Source organism: Callithrix jacchus, chromosome 5 (genome assembly GCF_049354715.1).
Source record: "Callithrix jacchus isolate 240 chromosome 5, calJac240_pri, whole genome shotgun sequence".
Classification (NCBI taxonomy): domain Eukaryota; kingdom Metazoa; phylum Chordata; class Mammalia; order Primates; family Cebidae; genus Callithrix; species Callithrix jacchus.
The window spans coordinates 146282498-146303111 of NC_133506.1; the positions used below are offsets into that span (position 1 = coordinate 146282498).

General features: G+C 39.1%; 1 protein-coding gene across 1 annotated transcript in view; it reads right to left on the minus strand.

Moving 5' to 3' along the window:
• The window catches only part of USP12 (ubiquitin specific peptidase 12), a 105715-nt gene that overhangs the window by 50616 nt on the left and 34485 nt on the right, over positions 1-20614 (minus strand). The window lies entirely within an intron of this gene.

A 20614-nucleotide genomic window follows, 5' to 3' on the forward strand; every position in this document is an offset into this window, starting at 1 on the left:
CAGTCAATGACAAGCTGCAACACAATGATGGTCCTATCACATTACAATGGAGCCACCCTAAACAGGTGTGTCTTTATCCTTTACACTGTATTTTTAACAGTGCTTTTCTTAGGTTTAGATATGTTCAGATGCACACTTACCCCTGTGTTACAACTGCCTAGAAAGCACAGGAACATGCTGTACAGGTTTGTAACCTACAAGCAATAGGCTCTAACATCTAGCCTAGGAATGCAGTAAGCTCTACCACCTAAGTTTGTGTAAGAACATTCTATGATGTGCACATGCCCAACGACAAAATGGCCTAATGATGCATTTCTCACAATATGTTCCCATTGTTACACATAAATAACTGTATTTTCACAATATTGTCACAATTACACAGGTGTTAGAGACATCCTGTAAAAAAAAAACCTATCTATGATCCCTATTGCTAAATAACACAAAAGAAAAAGGAGAAGAGAAATAATAATATTTAAGAATAAAGGCTTTTGATAATGACTAAAAATTGGTTTACAGGAACTTTCTCACAGAACCAAAGCCTGGATCGAGGAATTACATTCATTTTTTTTTTTTTTTTTTCTAAGTAATGAATGAAATCTCCTGCTGTATCATGTACTCTAACAGGAGTGTAATCTGATAGCAGACATCTCTGAGAGCCGAAATTCTGTGAAGCTAAATATAAATATGTACATATTCAGTGGCCTAGCAATTCTGAACTATAAACCTGAAATTCTTACACAGAACTAAGCTGACAAGAATGTTTACTGTAGTGTCATTTACGAATGCAGCTGACAACAGTCTGGGTGCAGCTGACAGCAGTCTAGATGGTCCATCATTGGAGAAATAGATTCGTAAAATGTGACAGCATACTACATAGTAGAACCGGAATAAATGAACTAGGTTTACACCCAGAAACATGAGTAATCTCAAAAACAAAATGTTAAATGAAAAAAAGAAAAATTAGATTAACATAAAACACCACCGTGTGTGTGTGTGTGTGTGTGTGTGTGTGTGTGTGTGTTTAATAACACATGGAAAGTAGACTGAACAGTATATATTAAATATACTACATACCTGAGTGGGTGCTGGAAAAGGGATGGGCCATGGAATTGGGAATGGAGCACAAGAAGAAAAGAAACAAGGGTTTCCGGAAAGTGATCAACTCGATTCTGTGCACCTGTGGTCCCTGAAGACCATGTGAAAGGGAGGGGGACAAATGTGGTCCTGAGCACCATTCTGGGTGATGATACATAAATGGATACAACTAAATGGACTCTAAAATGTAGTCTGAAAAGGAATTAAAAGCAACTCTGTTAATATAACTTGGACTGTGTTTACCTTGAAAATTCCCAAGAAAACATACTAGATAAATGTAACTGATAGGACACTACTCAAAAAACACCCAATGTCACTGTGAACAGCTGCAGACAATGTGCTTCCTCAGCTACACAGGGCATAAGGTTAGCAACACACCAGCGCTCAGAAACTCACACCTGCTGCTTCCTTTCCGCACGTGACTTCTGAACCTGGGAAGCTCAGAACCTTTGTTAGACTGCATCTTCAATTTCCTGACAGTTTGAAGCCAAAAAGGAGGACTGATAAAGGTACACAGTGAGTTGGCAGTCAAGTTCCACCAAAACAAGACGTTTCTTCTAACATCCTCCAGCCAACCAGCCCTTCTATATACATGATACTGTCTTTATTTTTTTAACTTGGGAATTACTTTTAGGTTTTATATAAAACCTTGATACCATCACTAGTGAATAGATATCATTTATTTCTAAGTTTGGATAGCAATTAATATGTCATTAACAATACCAAATTCAATTATTACAGCAACTTCACGATCCACTAAAAACTGATGGGAATACTGCAAGCCCTACTACCCTTCACCCTGCCAGCTCAAGTACCCTGTTACAAAAGGCCCTCACATATGTTGAAAATAATCAATAAACCCAGGTTTTTTTTTTGTTTGTTTGTTTGTTTTTGAGATGGAGTTTTGCTCTTGTTACCCAGGCTGGAGTGTAATGGCGCGATCTCAGCTCACTGCAACCTCCGCCTCCTGGGTTCAGGCAATTCTCCTGTCTCAGCCTCCTGAGTAGCTGAGATTACAGGCACGCGCCACCATGCCCAGCTAATGTTTTGTATTTTTAGTAGAGACGGGGTTTCACCATGTTGACCAGGATGGTCTTGATCTCTTGACCTCGTGATCCACCCGCCTCGGCCTCCCAAAGTGCTGGAATACCACCTGTTGTAAAAATCCAAACTGATACTGGCTTATTCAAATGAGTATAATCATTTTCCCCCACCAAAACAGAAGAAAAGGTGCCATCATCCAGAATACAACCTCAAACACTTACCTACCTAGAAAAATAAAATACCAGTGAATATACCTTAGATGGCATTTCTAGCCCTTAAGATGCACAAAGAACAGGTAAGGGTTCTCTCTCCACTGTTAGCCAAATCACATGCCACTTGCCTTGTATTCTAACCACCCCGATGTCTGCCTGTCACCATATGTATCATGTACTTTTACACCTGCTTAGTAAGCTCTTCTCCTACCACCTTGTCCTCACAGAAGTTTCAACTATGGGTCGGGTATTGCCTCTCTGTGCCTCAGTTTCTCAACTGTTAAAAATGTCAGCAACTACTTTTTAGGGTGACTATAAATTAACAGAATTTTAACTTTTCTAAGGCCGCTAATGGTGCTTGGCACATAAGCAGGTGTCTAATAAATGCTGGTCCTCTTCTCACCCTTCCTTTCAAACACAAAGAAAATAAACCAGTCACAGTAATATATCTTTTCTGCTCCATGCAAAAGCTAAGAAATGACAGGAAGAAAATCAGAAAACAAAACAAGACAGCTGTAATATAAAAAAAAATAGATACTCTCCTTAGTTTGGCAGACAAGAGCCAATTCCATGAAGTGGCCCCCGGAGGTATCATCACTGTACTCCCCACCACACAGCCTAACAACAAAGCAGAATCATAAGCCAATTCAGAAGTCTGGGGACAGTAGGCCAAGAATGGTAAGTTGGAAAGAGCTGTAGATCATAATCGTTTAACCCTTCTAGATTGAAGAATCTTCATTTGCAAAAAGGGTCAGAATCCTCAGCGATTTTCAGAATTCCCAGTTCCAAATTTATCTGTTGGGTTTTTCAAGTAACCTTTACATGAACTAAGATTTTCATGGCTAAAACTACTCAGAAAATGAAAAGATTGTGTGATTTCTAAAATCGCTTCTCACTTCTCACTCAACATTCTACCATTTTCGATCACTTTCATCGATGCTTCTGAAGACATCAGTGTATTAACACAAAACTCCAGGGAAGTCCGAGGCAACCAATATATGCCAAGCCCACAATTCAACAGCTTGAAGAATGATGGTTAGGATGGAGAGAGGGGAGCAGATCAAAATGAAACGTACAAAAAAAGAACACTCAGCTTATTACAGTTCTAAACTAAGGCACAGCACCGTAAACTATGCCTTCCTGTGGTAATGACACTGCACAGCAGATTCTGCAGATGCAGGAGAAGCACGATTACTGCATGGATTCAAGGTTTTCCTCTGCAGAAATGATCAGAGTACACTCCTCTCTCTAGCCTAATGCTAACTAAAAAGGCAAAAGCTTATACTAAGCAATTGGTTCCTACTGAGTTGTTTATAACTTTAAGAGTTTTCAACACCAAAGTTAGATATAACTGGTGAAAACCAACTGCAAAGTCAAAATTTTGCTATACAATTGTTACCATCTTTTTTTTTTTTTCCAGATACTGAGTTTCACCATATTGGCCAGGCTAGTCTTGAACTCCTGACCTCAGGTGACTGACCCGCCTCAGCCTCCCAAACTGCTGGGATTACAGAAGTGAACCACCATGCCTGGCCAACTGTTACCATTTTTAAGACATTCCTGAAGGATTTTGTTGAAGACTGACAAATTCTATTACGTCACATAATGGTCACACAATCACCCGAAAATTTAAAGTGAGCCTAGAAAAAGTAAACATTCAATAATAATAGTTCCATTCCCACATTTGAGAAACATGACCCTGTCAAACCTAACCATGGCTTTTATGAAATCAGTGATTCTTTACTGGGATAAAGGGAAAACATGGTGGTGACTTACGAAGTTCTGCTCCAGGTCAGGTGTGGCGGCTCACGCCTGTAATCCCAGCACTTTGGGAGGTGGATCATCTGAGGCCAGGAGTTCAAGACCAGCCTGGCCAACATGGTGAAACCCCGTCTCTACTAAAATTACAAAAATTAGCCAGGTGTGGTAGTGCATGCCTTTAATCCCAGCTACTCAGGAGGCTGAGGTGGGAGAATCGCTTGAACCAGTAGGCAGAGGTTGTAGTGAGTTGAGATCACACCACTGCACTCCAGCTAGGCAACAAGAGCAAAACTTGTTCTGCTCTGGAGCCTTCATAGGTATCAGAATTTATTTTGTCTGAGCACATGGCACACACAAATGGAAAAGGACATTTTTTTCTGACTTCTGTCCCATTTTTGTAACTTAGGCAAAAGATTACTATAGAATTCATCATGAAAAAACAATTAGATACTCAGACCCTTCTGATGAAAACAACCAAAAGATGGAAGAAATTAAAAAATAACAATAATTAACTGAGCTAGTGATAAAATAATCTGCAGAAATCAAAAAACAAAGTGATGGGGGAACTACGCGAGAGAAGCAAACACCAAAGACTTCCCACTGTGGGTATCTTTGACTTTAGTGACCTTTAAATTCTCTTCTAACAGCTGAACGGAATGGAGTGCAGAAAACAGGTACTAAAACAGGGACCACTCAAGACAGGGAGGACAACAGGAGATACCAGCATGAAGCTGAGATCCCCAAAGGGTTTCTCTTCAGTTTAAAAGAAAACCATACCACAAGAAACAGCAAGAAAACTTGCTTGGTTTGTCCTTGGCACTTAGGAGTAGAGACAGGAAGAAAGAAGAAATAAATCTCTTCCAAAATTCATAACTGTAACGAGGCCCTCGTAAAAGTTTGTGACCCAAATTTCCACAAGCTACGTGATCTAAAAACCAAACAACCAAACAAAAAACACCTCAGTAGAGAATTCAAAGAAATCCTAAATTGTGAGTACCCTCTTCCACCCCACAAAAGGCAGAATTACAAATTCACTCTGGAAGGAGATAAATTCAATCCACCCACAAAGAATTACCACAAATATAATGCCAAGAGATTTGAGTTCCTAAGTCAAAAATTATAAAAATACACAGGAAAAGCAAGCCCCATGAGTAAGAGCCCCATGAAGAAATGTAGACAGCAGAATTAAACTCAAAAAGATATTAAACACCAGACTATCAGACACAGGATACAAAACATGTGTCTAATGTGTGCCAGGAAATGACAATGACTTGATTATAAGAACAAAGATGAGACTCTAAGCAGATTTTTTAAAAGAACTAAATACAACTTCTAAACATAAAAGTTACAAAAGCTGAAGTAAAAACTCAAAGGTGTAGCCAGGCATGGTGGCTCATGCCTGTAATCCCAGCACTCTGGGGAGGCTAAGGCGGGTTGATTCAGGAGTTCAAGACCAGCCTGGGCAACATGGTGAAACCCCGTGATATGGTTTGGCTCTGTGTCCCCACCCAAATCTCATCTTGAACTGTACTCCCATGATTCCCACCTGGGAGGAATCCAGTAAGAAATAATCTGAATCATGGGGGTGGTTCCCCCACACTGTTCTCATGGCAGTGAATAACTGTCACAAGATCTGATAATTTTATCAGGGGTTTCTGCTTTTCAATCTTTCTCATTTTCTCTTGCCACCACCATGTAAGAAGTGCCTTTCACCTCCCACCATGATTTTAATGCCTCCCCAGCCATGTGGAACTGTTAAGTCCAATTAAACCTATTTTTCTTCCTGGTCTTGGGATATGTCTTTATCAGCAGTGTAAAAATGGACTAATACACCCAATTTTTATCAAAAATACAAAAAATTAGCCAGGCATAGTGGCATCTGTAGTCCTAACTACTCAGGAGGCTGAAGTGGGAGGATAACATGAGCCTGGGAGGTGGAAGCTGCAGTGAGCCAGGACTACACCACTGCACTCCAGCCTGGATGACAGAGTGAGACCCCACCTCAAAATAAATAAACAAAAATAAGTTTAAATTAAAAAAAATTTTAATGGGTATGCTTAAGAACTAAACAAGGTTAATATCAGATAGAATTTTTTAGCCAATATTCCTGTCAATGAAAGGTTATTAATAGAAAACTCAAGTTTCATTAAAAATAGGAAATATTTTACAGAGAAGATTTCATGGGAGAATCATCCATTACAGAACTGCTGTAGAGAGACCATAGTATACTACAAGTAGCACTGAACTAGAGTCTGGGCTTGGCCATGACAGTAAGTTGTAAATGATTTGAGACAAATGCTTCTCTCCAGACCTCAGTTTCCTCAGATACAAAACCTCTGTCTATAGTACCTTCCATCCCCACATTCTAGCAACATATGAATCTATCAGCTCTCATTAAAACATTAAATATACAATATTGGACAGTCTATTAAAAGTCAAACAGTAACAAAGTCCTGAATGAGTTAGGAAACAGCATCATCCCTCAATAATAGTAATAATAATCCAATACTAAAAATCTGTAGGCTGATATGGTATGATGGGTTGGCTCTGTGTCCCCACCCAAATCTCATCTTGAATTATAGTTCCCATCATTCCCAAGTCGTGGGAGGGACCCAGTAGGAGGTGACTGAATCATGGGCATGGGTTTTCCCATGCTATTCTCGTGATATAAGTCTTGTGAGATCTGATGGTTTTATAAAAGGCAGTTCCCCTACACACACTCTCTTTTAAGGAGGTACTTTTATTTATTTGAGACAGAGTCTCTTTTATTTATTTGAGACAGAGTCTCGCTCTGTCACCAGGCTGGAGTGCAATGGCGTGATTTCGGCCCACTGCAACCTCTGCCTCCCGGGTTCAAGTGATTCTCCTGCCTCAGCCTCCTGAGTAGCTGGGACTGTTACAGGCGCACACCACCACACCTCAGCTAAATTTTTGCATTTTTAGTAGAGATGGGGTTTCATCATGTTTGCCAAGATGGTCTTGATCTCTTAACCTCATCATCTGCTCGCCTCAGCCTCCCAAAGTGCTGGGATTACAGGTGTGAGCCACCGTGCCCGGCCCCCTGCACACACTCTCTTGCCTGCTACCATGTAAGACGTGCCTTTGTTCATCCTCTGCATTCCACCATGGTTTTGAGGCCTCCCCAGCCATGAAGAACTATGAGTCCATTAAGCCTCTTTTTCTTTATAAATTCCCAGTCTCGGGTATTTCTTCACAGCAGTATGAAAATGGACTAGTACATAGGCCACAGGGCAAGTACCTCCTTAAACTTACCTAGCATGAATTCCTGAAAAGATGAGGGCTTGTTCTTTTCATACCCAGAAATTGCCATCCAAGTGAAATAATAGGTTAGAATTACAAAGATACCTTTAGTCTATTATTCTGATAATATAAAAGTAACTATATATTAAATATTGTAAGCAACATCAAAATATCTGCAAATAGAAAAAAACAATAATATGGGATATGGCTGTCCTGCAATTAAATAATTTTTACATAGTCAACCACGGAAAACACAACTAACTACCTTTCACTGTGTCGTTATGAAAAAGATACAGATTACACAAAAGTAAACTGATAACCTGGAATGTTTTCAAGAAAATAATTAATTCATTCTGGAATTAACATAATTCCCTAACTTAAAAATCTCCTGGCTCACAACATCTATATCTAAAGTTAGACTATGGCTAAAAAATGGTGTCTATGAGGGTATGTCATTCTGAAAAGTTAATTATATTCAGTATACACTGTTTTAGAAAGTAGAGAATACACCTTACCAAGAAATTAAAAATTATGAAAACATAAAAGAATGCACATCTATCATCTGGAAAATGTACTTAAATAGCCAAACTGTTAGTTTCCACACAACTTTCTTTTAATACAAATAAACAGAAAATTCAATATACTGTTCCAGTTTCATGTTTCAAATCCTATTTTAGAATCCAGCATGTATCACTTTAAGTTAGATCAAGTCAGTACACAAAGGAGAACTGCCAAATCAGGCAGGAAAAGCTTCCCAGAGGTGGGAAAAGCATGTGACTTGGTAAAATAAGAGAAGTTCTGAAGGCACAGGGAACAGCCCATGTGAAGGTGTGAGGGTATAAACACAACAAAGAAGAGAATGTGAGCCATAAGAAGACGAATCCAAAGTATAAAGGTCAAACAAGTTTATCTCATAAATGAGAAGTACAAAAGGTTAAAGAGAAGACTGAATCCTCATACCTGTTCTAGAAAACACCATGTGCTCTGAAACCAAATCAAAAGCAATGAAGATATTTATAACAAAACACACTGTATCTGTATGATGAGTCTGAGGAATCATAAAAAGAGTATCAAAGCAGTAGGTTTCGGGATATGTGAGATTCAGTATCTGACTATCTGTGTTCTCTCTAGCCCTGTGCTAGAAGCTGGAGAACATGATATTCAAAGTGTGGCACTCATTAGTGAGCGGTGAGGTCTTTGCAGTAGACCACAACTACCAGCTTCTTTTTCGGGTAAAACAGATCAGATACATATCTTTATTAGCAGTAAACAAAGGCATGTGAAACTTTTGTTTCAATATATAAGTATGTATATATTAGGTCTCATACTCACTGTATGTTGAAATTTTTTGATTTTATATACAAAAGCATAAGAAAAATTTCAAAATCATAATTCAACTGGGGAGTACATAGTAAATAAAAATTAGCTTTTCATTATTGCATATAAATAAAAATCTATTTAAAATAAATTTAAAGATGCAGAGATAAGAGAATAAGCATCAAAACTATGTCCCAACACAGGAGGTACTATAGCACGTCTGGACAGAAACAACAGTGAGTGCTGGAGAACTTGGAAAAGCTTCACAAACAGAAGGAACAAAACAAGCCAAGCCTTGACTCTTCCTTCGGGGTATTTCATTATAGCTTTTCATGTTGGTAAAATGAAAGCCCTGAACTACAAAGAATAGGCATTTAAACGATCCAACTGCAGGATTAGCAGGGGACTGAATGACAGCCTTCAAACCAGGCGGCTGCATTCCTGTCCCCATTCTAATAGAAACTACCAAACCATTGCAATAAAACACTGCCTCAGTTTTCTCACCAGCAAGAGGGGAGACCAGATTTGTACCATCTACTGCAAATCCAAAATGCTACAATTCAAAAAAAAACAGCACTACTACACAGTTACCAAAGTTTAAATTTAGAACAAATATTGTACCCCTTTCAGTGTCAAGTTACAATCTACAAAAAAGGGGCAAACAAGACTATAAACATGGTCCGTTTCTGTGAAAAATGTATAGATGATGTTCAGAACAATGCCTGGCACAACAGGCTCGAAGCACACTTCCTCTGCCCATCTTCCTCCAACCCAACTACAATGCCATCTATTACTCCTTCCCTCAGATGAGCCTTTCGAAAAACACAGTCCTGACAAAATTTCTGTGACTTGGAGGGAAAGTATCTGGGGGTTCCACACTGACCTGTGGTCATCCTAAGAATCTTGGTCTATAACTCCTCTACCGGCCTCCTCTGTTTTTAACTATCCCATCAAAGTTAAAATGCGCACCATAAAAAGTACGAGGGATTTTTAGAAGGGTCTAGACCTAAAACTGGCATTGTACCATTGCAGCACACATGACAGAAGCCTGCAAAAGCTTAAAATCAGAAATCAGCACAAAGCAAAGTGACCCCTCGGTTAAGATATGATAAGGTACCAATGACACAAAAGGGAACAGAGAGGTTAAGTTGTCAACACTAACGGAGAAGTCAGAACATGCTGCTAACTCTGAGAGAAACGAAATACTGTACAGCCAATTATCAAGCTCTAATAATCATATGATCGAAGGGCCGTTGCCTCTGTTCCTCTCTATCACAGGTCTTCTGAAAGCCATTTGTTTCATTGCAGAAGGAAAGAGAAACATATGAATTTCCTGTCCAGTAGTGTTTATGCTTGTGTATTCATCCCATCCTCTCACCTACTCTCCATATCACTCCCAAAAATCTTCAACCTGATAGGGAAGATTTCTGGCAAGTTTTCAAAAACAGAATTTCTTCCAGAAGAAATTAAAAGTAGCTTACTTTCTCCTTCAACTGCCACCACAGAAGATCATATGTAACATATTAAACATGTAGATTTCTCATCTAATCAGTTCAGAAAAATCTAATTATATGATTAATCACTGGGCAAATAACCACAAATTTAAATTTACTCAGAGGACACCACTTGTGTAATAAGAAACAAGTTACATATCTGAATCAATATTATAATTCATTGCTAAAGTAAATAAACTAAAACCAACAGGCATGTAATTTTAACTTTCAAAAGTTCAAATGTCTACCAGAAACTCAAGGTTCCTATCAGATGTGTCAAAAGGCACAATATTCCAAGTATCTGATTCAGTATTTTCAATGAAGTTTCACCATCTAATTCATGGCTAAATGTGTTATAGAGAATACTTATAGAGATTCAGATTTATCTTAAAGTCTTTTAACTCAGTGAAGATATGGAAATACAAGAACGCTGAACACCAAAAAAACAAACAAAAAACAAGCTTTTGATCTGTAAATGCTGACAATGAGACAATGAGCTACCGAAAGAAATCTCATTACATCATCTCTGTCAGAAGTAACAGTAGTAATATTGGCCTTTCCAAGAACCACTCTGTCAAGCCTTCACATTTGGCTTAACAATAACATCAAAAGGAAAATTCTCAAATATGACCAAACTCAGCCTAACAACATAGTTAAGTGTGCACAATTAAACATTACCGCTCTTACTTTCCTGTCAATACAAGAAAACTTTCAAAAAATTCATAAAATATTCTCATGAATAGCTAAACATTTAAAACATAACTATATCTGAACTCCGTAACTTGCACCTAGGGGCAGGATATGTTTTTTACAGCATCTTCACATTGTCTTCAAGGCAAAGGATTTACCCACTTTGGTGAACAAATTACAAGAATGTTTCATCATGCTCTTTCTACCATATTCTTGACAATTTATGTATCTATTTAACCACATAATGTTTCAACTCTATAAAAAGCAAGGATCCCTGGATTGCCACCCTGCATACCATCCATACACCTGACTTGGGTAACAGATTTCTGTGATTATGCTCAATCAGAAAATCTGTGTTGATGTTTTTCTGCTTATAAAGACATGAACACCTCTAGTTTTCCAGATGCCAATGTTGTAGTATAATGAAGTATCTGTAAAGTACCTACCACTCCTGAGAAGAAAATCACTATATAAATAAATACAAGGTATTATTAAATTGAAGTAAAACCAAAATCAAATTACATTATGGTCTGACTTAGTTTATAGTAACAGAGTTCATTCTTCAGATTCCATATGCAAACTCTGGCTCACCCTAAAAAAAAAGCAAATTATCATCAAACTTACATAGTTTTATCAAATATTCAAAATATTCCATACACTTCAAAAATAAGGTACTCACATCATGAACTGTCTCAGAAAGAGTTCTTCATTCTCACCACAATAAGAAAGTGACCTGTGGCTCTTTCTGTGTCACTGAGACAACAGGAATATTATAATAAACCAGGGTTGAGTGGAAAGAACAAAGTAGCATCTCTGCCAGTCCTGTTTTCTAGACCTTGATTCCCCTGACCTATAAAATGTGGTTCTCTTTGCCATTTTCCAGCTATAAAACTGTGAAAGAACTGAAAACTTTTAAATTCTACAAAAATAAAAACCATTCTTAGCAACCACACCGTTAACAGCTCAGAAAACAACAGTGTCACTCTGAAGACATGCATAGGCCAGGTGCAATGACTCACACTCATAATACCAGCACTTTGGGAAGTCAGAGCAGGAGGACTGCTTAAGGACAGGAGTTCTAGAGAAGCCTGAGCAACACAGCAAGACGGTCTCTACAAAAAAACAAAATTTTAATTCCCTGGATGTGGAGCACGTCTACAGTCCCAGCTGCTTGGGAGGCTGAGGCAGGAGGATCATTAAGCCCAGGAGTTCAAAGCTGCAGTAAGCTATGACCTGGGCCACACAGTAAGGCCCTACCTCAATAATCATAGAAAATAAAAATAAACGTAAGCATAATTTTTGTGAAGGATATTGGGGAAATTCTTCAAAATATTTTACGCCATTAATATAGTTTCAGTCTCTTTAGAAACAACAACAAAAAAGCAGCATTGTTTGATAAATAGTGGGGAAGTAGAAAAGAACTGGCTACAATTGGCATGAAGTGCAGTCACATCCAAAACAAAAGAGTGGAGTCACCAACATGGAAAACGGCAGAGTAGAAAGCTCCAGGCATTAGCCCTTCCACCAAAACCATTAAGCTGAAAAATACATCAGAATCAACTATTCTGAACCTTGGAACCTAACCTGACATTAAACTAAACACCCAAGGCAGTGGTTGATGAAGGGAGAAGAAAGCAGAGCATGCAAACCAGCTATCATCCCCTACTTCTCAGCGCCCCTCCACCCCACTAGAGATAGGCACAGGAGTACCTCCTAGAGCAGCTTCTTGGTACCAGGGCTGGAACCTTGCCCTCCAACAATTTGGGATTGTGCACTTTGCTCAGTCTGGCAGTAGCCTGGGGGAACAGCACAGATGCTTGCCTTTGTTTCTATCCCCTTAGACTGCAACCTTTCTCTACTGGGGGGATAGAGATCCAGATATTGGTAAATCTCTATCAAATTACAGTTGTCCAGAGATAGTAAGACAGAAACTTCAGTGACCACACACAACAAGGAATACAGACTTTGCAAAACTGGTTTAGAAAAGTCATTATACAAATGGATGACTGCAAGCCTCAAAAAAGCAATCACTGAGGAGGCGGAGAATCTGATTTTCAGAGTCACCACATTACAACATTCAAACTGTTCACTTCTCACAAAAAAACATCACAAAACACGCCAAGAAAAAAAAAAAGAGGAAAAGATGGTGTATTTTCAGGAAAAAAGAATCTGACAGAAACTATCCCTGAGGAATTCCAGACATTGGGAATTGCTAGTCAAAGTTATTAAATCAATCGTATTAAGGGTCCCAACACAAGAGCTGAGCACGCTTCCTTCCCCATGACCACGCAGTTTGTCCAGTGAGTCACTTGTGGAAATCCAAAATTTCCTGGATGAGAACCATTTCTGCCGAGTTCAAATGAGGCCAAATCACAAGTTCAAAAAGATTACACAGTATCACAAGTCCAAAAGATTAGTTAATTCTTGAAGGCAACAACATTTAAATTCTACCACTTTGCTTCAGCAAGCCATGACGCTTCAAAACAAGGGTGTCTGAAAAATTCTGGACAGAAGGATGAAGGTAAGGAAGGAATAGTGTTGTGCAGCTGCAGAAATAACAAGAGCTGAATCACACTCAAAGTTTATGTGTGGCATTTTCAAAATGCAGTAAAATTCACTTTTTAAAATAACACACATTTATATACGTTAAGCACAATTTGAATACAAGTTGAGAATGCAGGAAGCAATTAATGTGGGAACTTGAGTGTGGGTACATCATAAAGAAGAAAGGTAAGAGATCCAAGGTGGCCGATCCATAAAAGCTCAGGATTGCAGCTCTCAGTCAAAGGGCACAGAACTAGAGGATGCCACACTTTCAAATTCTGGTCGCTCACGGAGCAGAAGATCCCCAGTGTTGGGTCGCCAGCGCGACTCTTGTGGCCAGCGCAGCGGTTTTGCCGGCACCTCGGCAGCTCTCAGAGCAGAGTAAACAGGGCCGGCTCCCTTTCTGACTGAGGTTTGGAGGACCCACACGGGTTCCCAGCAGGACTCCTGAGACCGACGCAGCGGCTGTGACGGCACCTCAGCGTGGCAGCTCTCGGCACAGAGTAAACGAGACTGGTTCCCCTTCTGAACGAGGTTTGGAGCCAGGGGAAGGTAGAGTCACCCATTACGGACATAAGAAGGAAGCCAGACAGGAGAATCCTGGGCAGAAAAGCACCATCAGTCTTAACGCTGCCATTCTGGCCCTGGGAACTAACAACTTGGACGTACAATCAAGAGACCTAATCTGAAAGTTGGTAATTTCAAAGACGACAGGAGGATAAATTTACAATGATGGGAAGAAACCAGCATAAAAAGGCTGAGAATACTCAAAATCAGAACGCTTCTCCCTCTAAAGATGATCACAGTTCCACATCAACAATGGAACAAGGCTTGACGGAGAACGAGCGCATCCCAACAACAGAATCACTCTTCAAGGAATGGATAATAAGAAACTTCTGTGAGTTAAAAGAACATGTTGTAGCCCAACGTAAAGAAACTAGGAACTTTGAAAAAAGGTACGACGAAATCCTATTGAGAATAGACAACTTAGGAATATAAGTGAATTAACGGAACTGAAGAATACAATACAGGAACTCCGAGAAGTATGCACAGGTTTAATCACTCGAATTGTTCAAGCAGAAGAAAGGATAACAGAGGTCAAAGTCCAACTTAATGAAAGAAAACAAGAAGACAAGATTAGAGATAAAAGGATAAAAAGGAATGAGCAAAGTCTCCAAGAAATGTGGGACTATGTGAAAAGACCAAATTTACGTTTGATAGGTGTACCTGAATGCGACGGAGAGAATGAATTCAAGCTGGAAAATACCCTTCAGGATATTATTCAGGAAAATTTTATTGAACAAGCAAAGCAGGTGAATATTCAACCCCAGGTAATACAGAGAACATCACAAAGATAATCCTCAAGAAGAGCAACCCCAAAGCACATAAATCGTTAGATTCACCAGGGTTGAAACGAAGGAGAAAATACTAAGGGCAGCCAGAGAGAAAGGTCAGGTTACCCACAAAGGCAAGCCTATCAGACTTACAGCAGATCTCTCAGCAGAAACTCTACAAGCCAGAAGAGAGTGGGGGCCAATATTCAACATCCTCAAAGAACAGAACCTTCAGCCCAGAATTTCATATCCAGCCAAACTAAGCTTCACAACTGAAGGAAAAATAAAATCTTTTATGAACAAGCAAGTACTCAGAGATTTTATTACCACCAGGCCTGCTTTACAAGAGCTTCTGAAAGAGGCATTACACACAGAAAGAAGCAACCAGTATTAGCCTTACTAAAAATATACCAAAAAGTAAAGAGCACCAACATAAAGAATTTTCATCAACGAATGGATCAAACAGCCAGTTAACATCAAATGGCAGTAACCCTAAATTTAAATCTATTAAATCCCCTAAGCACTAATCAAAAGACACAGCCAAAACCCAACGGCATGTTACATCCAGACCTGTTTCACATGCAAGGATACACAAAGACTCAAAACAAAGTAATGGAAAAAGATTTACCAACCAAATGGAGAGCAAAAATAAATAAATAAAAAGCAGGAGTTGCAATTCTCGTAGCGGATAAAATAGATTTTAAAGCAACAAAAATATAGTGGTAAAAGGATCAATGCAACAACAAGAGCTAATGATCCTAACACCCAGATACATAGAGACTTAGATTCAATGAGACAGAAAATTAATAAGGATATCAAGGACTCGAACTCAGATCCGGAACAAGTAAACTTAATATTTATAGAGCTCTCCACTTCAAATACATAAAATATACATTCTTGTCAATACCACATCACACCTACTCATAGGTTTAATTGAAACATTGATTGGCCATTATTAATACCCATTTTTTTTTTCAGAATAAAGCAATATTTCCGTTTACCCTCCCTCCCTCTCTTCCTCTTTCTTTCTCTCCTTTACTCATTTTTTTTTCTTTCCTTCTCTCAAAAAAAGAAATAAACTTGTAAACCTCTAGATCCAGGTCGGCAATGTCTCTCTCATTGCTTGAATTCCTTCCTTCTCTTCCCTCCCTCCCCCACTTCCTCCCTTCCTTCATCCCTTCCTTCCTCCCTCCCTAAAAAAAAAAAAAAAAAAAAAAAAAAAAGAAGAAAGGTAAGAACTGGTAAGAGAGACACTTTAGCCATTGCAGGCCAGAAGGCTGTGCGGGAGTGAAACCCTCAAGGTGAGTGGGTGAGCAGTGAGCTCCACCACCACTTCTCAAGCCACGCGACTCTGGGCGAGTCACTTTCTTTGTCTTAGTTTCCTCACCATATCACACAGGAAAATACCTACTCTGCCTACCTCAGAGTTGTGGAAATCAAATAGTGAATGTGAAAGTGCTGTAAAACGTAAAGCATTATGTAAAGGTATGACTAGAAACATGAGTCATTTAGATTTTTCTAAGTAATCGTTTTATCAAAGTAAGCAACAAGATGGAAACTTGCAGCAGGAGAGGGAAGTACCTTGTTCAAGCACACTTGGTTTTGAAAGCTACTATGTAAATGTAAAGAAAAGATACCAATCTTGAACCTATGTACAAGTCTGAAGTTAGCTTCCCATGGACAGTTAAAATAGCAGAATAAGCACCAAATCCCTTTCACATGCTTTGTTTAAAACTTTATGAATACCGTAAGTTCACAATCTAAAAATAATTCAAACTGTAAAGAGGGTATAAAACTCGAAGTATTATTCACCACTCCCTCCCTTAGGGTTCATTTCTCTGGAGACAATCTCCATTAACAGTTTTAGTTTTTAATGATGATTATCATAATTTCAAATAATATATTGCAGGCCTCAGTCAACAGCTCTTAATTCTGCACTTTGCAAGAAGAAAAACTGGCACACACACTACCTCCTGACACTCCTTCCCTAGACCACCTCCTAATTTTTATTATGTGTCATTGGGTATAGTATTGTTCTAGTGCTTCTACTAACTAGTTCTGCATCTAAATCTTTAGCTAGATTTACCAGTTTTCATATAGCACATAAGAAATCTGGGCTATGAAACAAAAGGAAAGAAGCACGACCACCTTTCCTGCTATCCCTCATTTCCTCCACCCCCAGCCACTTCCTCATATATTCAGGGATTATAACATTTACATTTGCTTCTATAATTATGATATCTTCCATGCTTTATCTTTGGTGTATTCAAAAACCAATCAACTAGAAATAGTGGATACTTGAAGGATAGCTAACATGTGCTAAGGAGACTGGTTTGCAAAGTAGAGAGGGGTCCGTAGAAATGTTAGTAAACTGCAAACTTAAGAAAATTTTCGTTACACATGAGGCGGAAGAATCGCTTGAACCCAGGAGGCAGAGGCTGCAGTGAGTTGAGACTACGCCACTGCACTCCAGTCTGGCGACAGAGCAAGACTCTGTCTCAAAAAAAAAAAATGTACAGGTTATTAGCAAAAAATAAACAAAATATCATTCCGATAAACTTGCAGCAGGAGAGGGAAGTACCTTGTTCAAGCACACTTGCTTTTGAAAGCTACTATAAAAAGCAAAAAAGAAAAAAAAAAAGCAAAGGAACAGAGTCCTCACTCATAATTACTGCCCTTCAAAGGAGACTCTTCCATGTTTCAATCTCTTGGTTTTCCTCAAATGTCTGGAAATCCCTGGTTGGCTGTTCGGCTTTGTGAATGAAAGATGGTTAATGTAAGTATATCATGTGGGTTTCCGCTGCATTTGTGTAGGTCTGGTTGTCCTAAAAGATCGCTGGTTTCAAGTTCTGTGTGTATGATGAGCTGGTGGGCATGTTAACAAGAGCAGTATTCTGAAGGTAGGAATGTCCTTGTCCCGTGTCTGCTGTAAAAACCAAAGTGCCATGAGCTCTTCTCTGCTCTCTCCATTCTCATGCTCTCCTCAGATAAAAGATCACCCACTTTCTGGCAAGACCATGACTCTAGTTTTATCCTAAAGGTGAAAGCCTGGCATACCAGCTACTCTGAAGGGGGCAGAAAGAAGGCTCCACCGAGCCTGCTGTTCTGAATGAACTTCTGTAATTACCATGGTAATGGCAACACAGCCATGCTCCCATTATGAAACTGTTGATTCCAAACTCACACTTCCACCAGGGCTCTCTTGAGAAGCCCAGGACCAGCTGTGAACTAACACCTAATTATTCTTTCTCCTGCTGCAACTTTTTCTACTAGCTGTTGTTTCTCTAATCCTATTTACTATCTTGTAATCCTCTAGGAATCCTCAAAAATATCTGTCAATTAATAACACGGTCTATCCTCTAGCTCTATTACAGTTCAATAAACTTAACGCAAACATCACTCACCACACTCATATGACATCTTTCTGTTATTTCTATACAAATTTTAGAAGAAATGGGTGTGTACATGCTTAGCCTGAGCTCAGGATTCTTTACAACATAGTTTAACAAGAATAGTATTACTTCAAAATAGTCTACTCTTCAATATAAATTACATAAAAAGCTCTGCTAATAAGCATCTACAATAATGGGAGGAATACCTGGAGCTAAATCAATGTGATCGGAAACTCTCAGCTCATACCAAAGCAGGTTTCATTCAGACCATTATTCCAATAATAATCACCAACAATGTTTTCTTAAATACTACATATAGAAATGTTAAAAAAAAAATTTATAGATTATTCAGAAAAAATTTCTAATTTTATTCTAATTTATAAAGCAATATTGGAGCTGGACGTGTTGGCTCATGCCTGTAATCCCTCCACTTTGGGAGGTTGAGGCAATAGGATCACATAAGGAGTTTGAGACCAGCCTGGGCAAGACAGTGAAATCTCATCTCTAAATAAGTAAAATGAAAACATTAGCTGGGTGTGCCCATTAGGTGGTGCATGCCTTTACCCCTAGCTACTTGAGAGCCTGAGGCAGGAGGACGGCTTGAACCCAAGAGGTCAAGGCTGCAGTGACCTATCATCATGCTACTGCACTCCAGCCTGGGCCACAGAGCCAAACCCCGTGAAAAATAAATGTTGTCAGTCACACATTATAACTGAAATGTGTGACTGCCCTATAAATGAAAAAGACAAAAGAAGCTCTCTCTATAGGCTTACTAACAACTCACAGGACAGAACTTTGAGAAAGGTAACATACAAGAAAGTGTTTTGATCAAAAGCAATTCCATTTCTAAAATTTCCCTACCACATCTGGCTTGCCATATAAGCTCATTCTCTATTATATTCTGAAAAAGAAACACAGAAAAAGGGGAAAATAACAGCAACTGAGAGGGTGAAAAAATAAAATTTCAATGAGTTTCAAGGTGAGAAAACATACTTCAACATGCCCACATATAAAGTAAGCTTTCTCACATATAAAGTAAGCTTTCTCCCAAATCTGTCAGAAAACAGAGTTACTTTCTTATCAGGTCCCCTAAAGTCTTCCAGATTACAAAATATACTTTCTCAATTACTTAATTTTGAGCAATGAAGGGTTTTCCAAAGAAGCCTCATAAGCCTAAAACAACCTCAAATGAACAACAATTCTGGGTGCCATTAAAGAAGAACTTGAACACTTTGTAAATTATGCCTAGAGATACGATGTCATGGTTGTACAAGATAGATGTCCTAATAAATAAGCCATCTTCGATCAGTTTTATAAAAAGACTAGGTCAGTAATTAACGATCTATTAAGTGGGGATATTAGCAAACAAAAAAACAACTGTCAATATTATAGAAACAGAAATGCTATCCCAAGCCACAGTACTCACTGACACCATCAAAAATGAATTTAAAAGTGCTGTAAATAGATGTACACTTAAATGAAAGTAGACATGTTCTAACAAACTATGCTAGATTTCATAAAAAATAACTAAATATTTCACAGATGCTGAAAATACCTATGAACAGTTAAAAATAAGATTGTATCATAAAATGAGGCCAGGTGCTGTGGCTCATGTCTGTAAACTCAGCACTTTGGGAGGATGGGGTGGGCAAATTTCTTGAGCCCAGTAGTTTGAAACCAGCCTGGGCAATATGGCGAAACCATGTCTCTACTAAAAAAAATACAAAATTAGCTGACACGGTGGCATCCACCTGTAGTCCCCGCTACTCAGGAGGCTGAGGTGGAAAGATCAATCACTTGAAACACCGAAGACAGAGGTTGTAGTGAGCCACAATCACAAAACCTGGGCAATAGAGCAAGACCTTCTCTCAAATAAATAATCATAAAATGAATGAAAACATTTAGAATTTATTTTGTTTGATCTCACATCTCTATCTTAACATTTATAAATTTTTTAAGTATACTTTAAATCACATCTAAATCCCTAAACATTTATATACTCAAACGTTTAAATATTGGTGAATGGAGGCTGGCTCACTTTACAATCCCAGCACTTTCGGAGGCCGAGGCAGGCAGATTACTTGAGGCTAGGAGTTCAAGACCAGCCTGGCCAACATGGTGAAACCCTATCTCTACTAAAAATACAAAAAATTAGCCAGGTATGGTGGCAGGCGCATGTAATCCCAGCTACTCGGGAAGCTGTGGCAAGAGAATTGCCTGAACCCAGGAGGTGGAGGGTGCAGTGAGCCAAGACTGCACCACTGCACTCCAGCCTGGGAGGCAGGCCGAGACTCCGTCTCAATAAAAAAAATTAGCCGGGCATGGTAGCACACACCTGTAATCCCAGTTACTAGGGAGGCTGAGGCATGAGAACTGTTTGAACCAGGGTGGTGGAAGTTGCAGTGCGCCGAGATCACACCACTGCACTCCAGCCTAGTTGAAAGAGTGAGACTCTTGTCTCAAAAAAAATA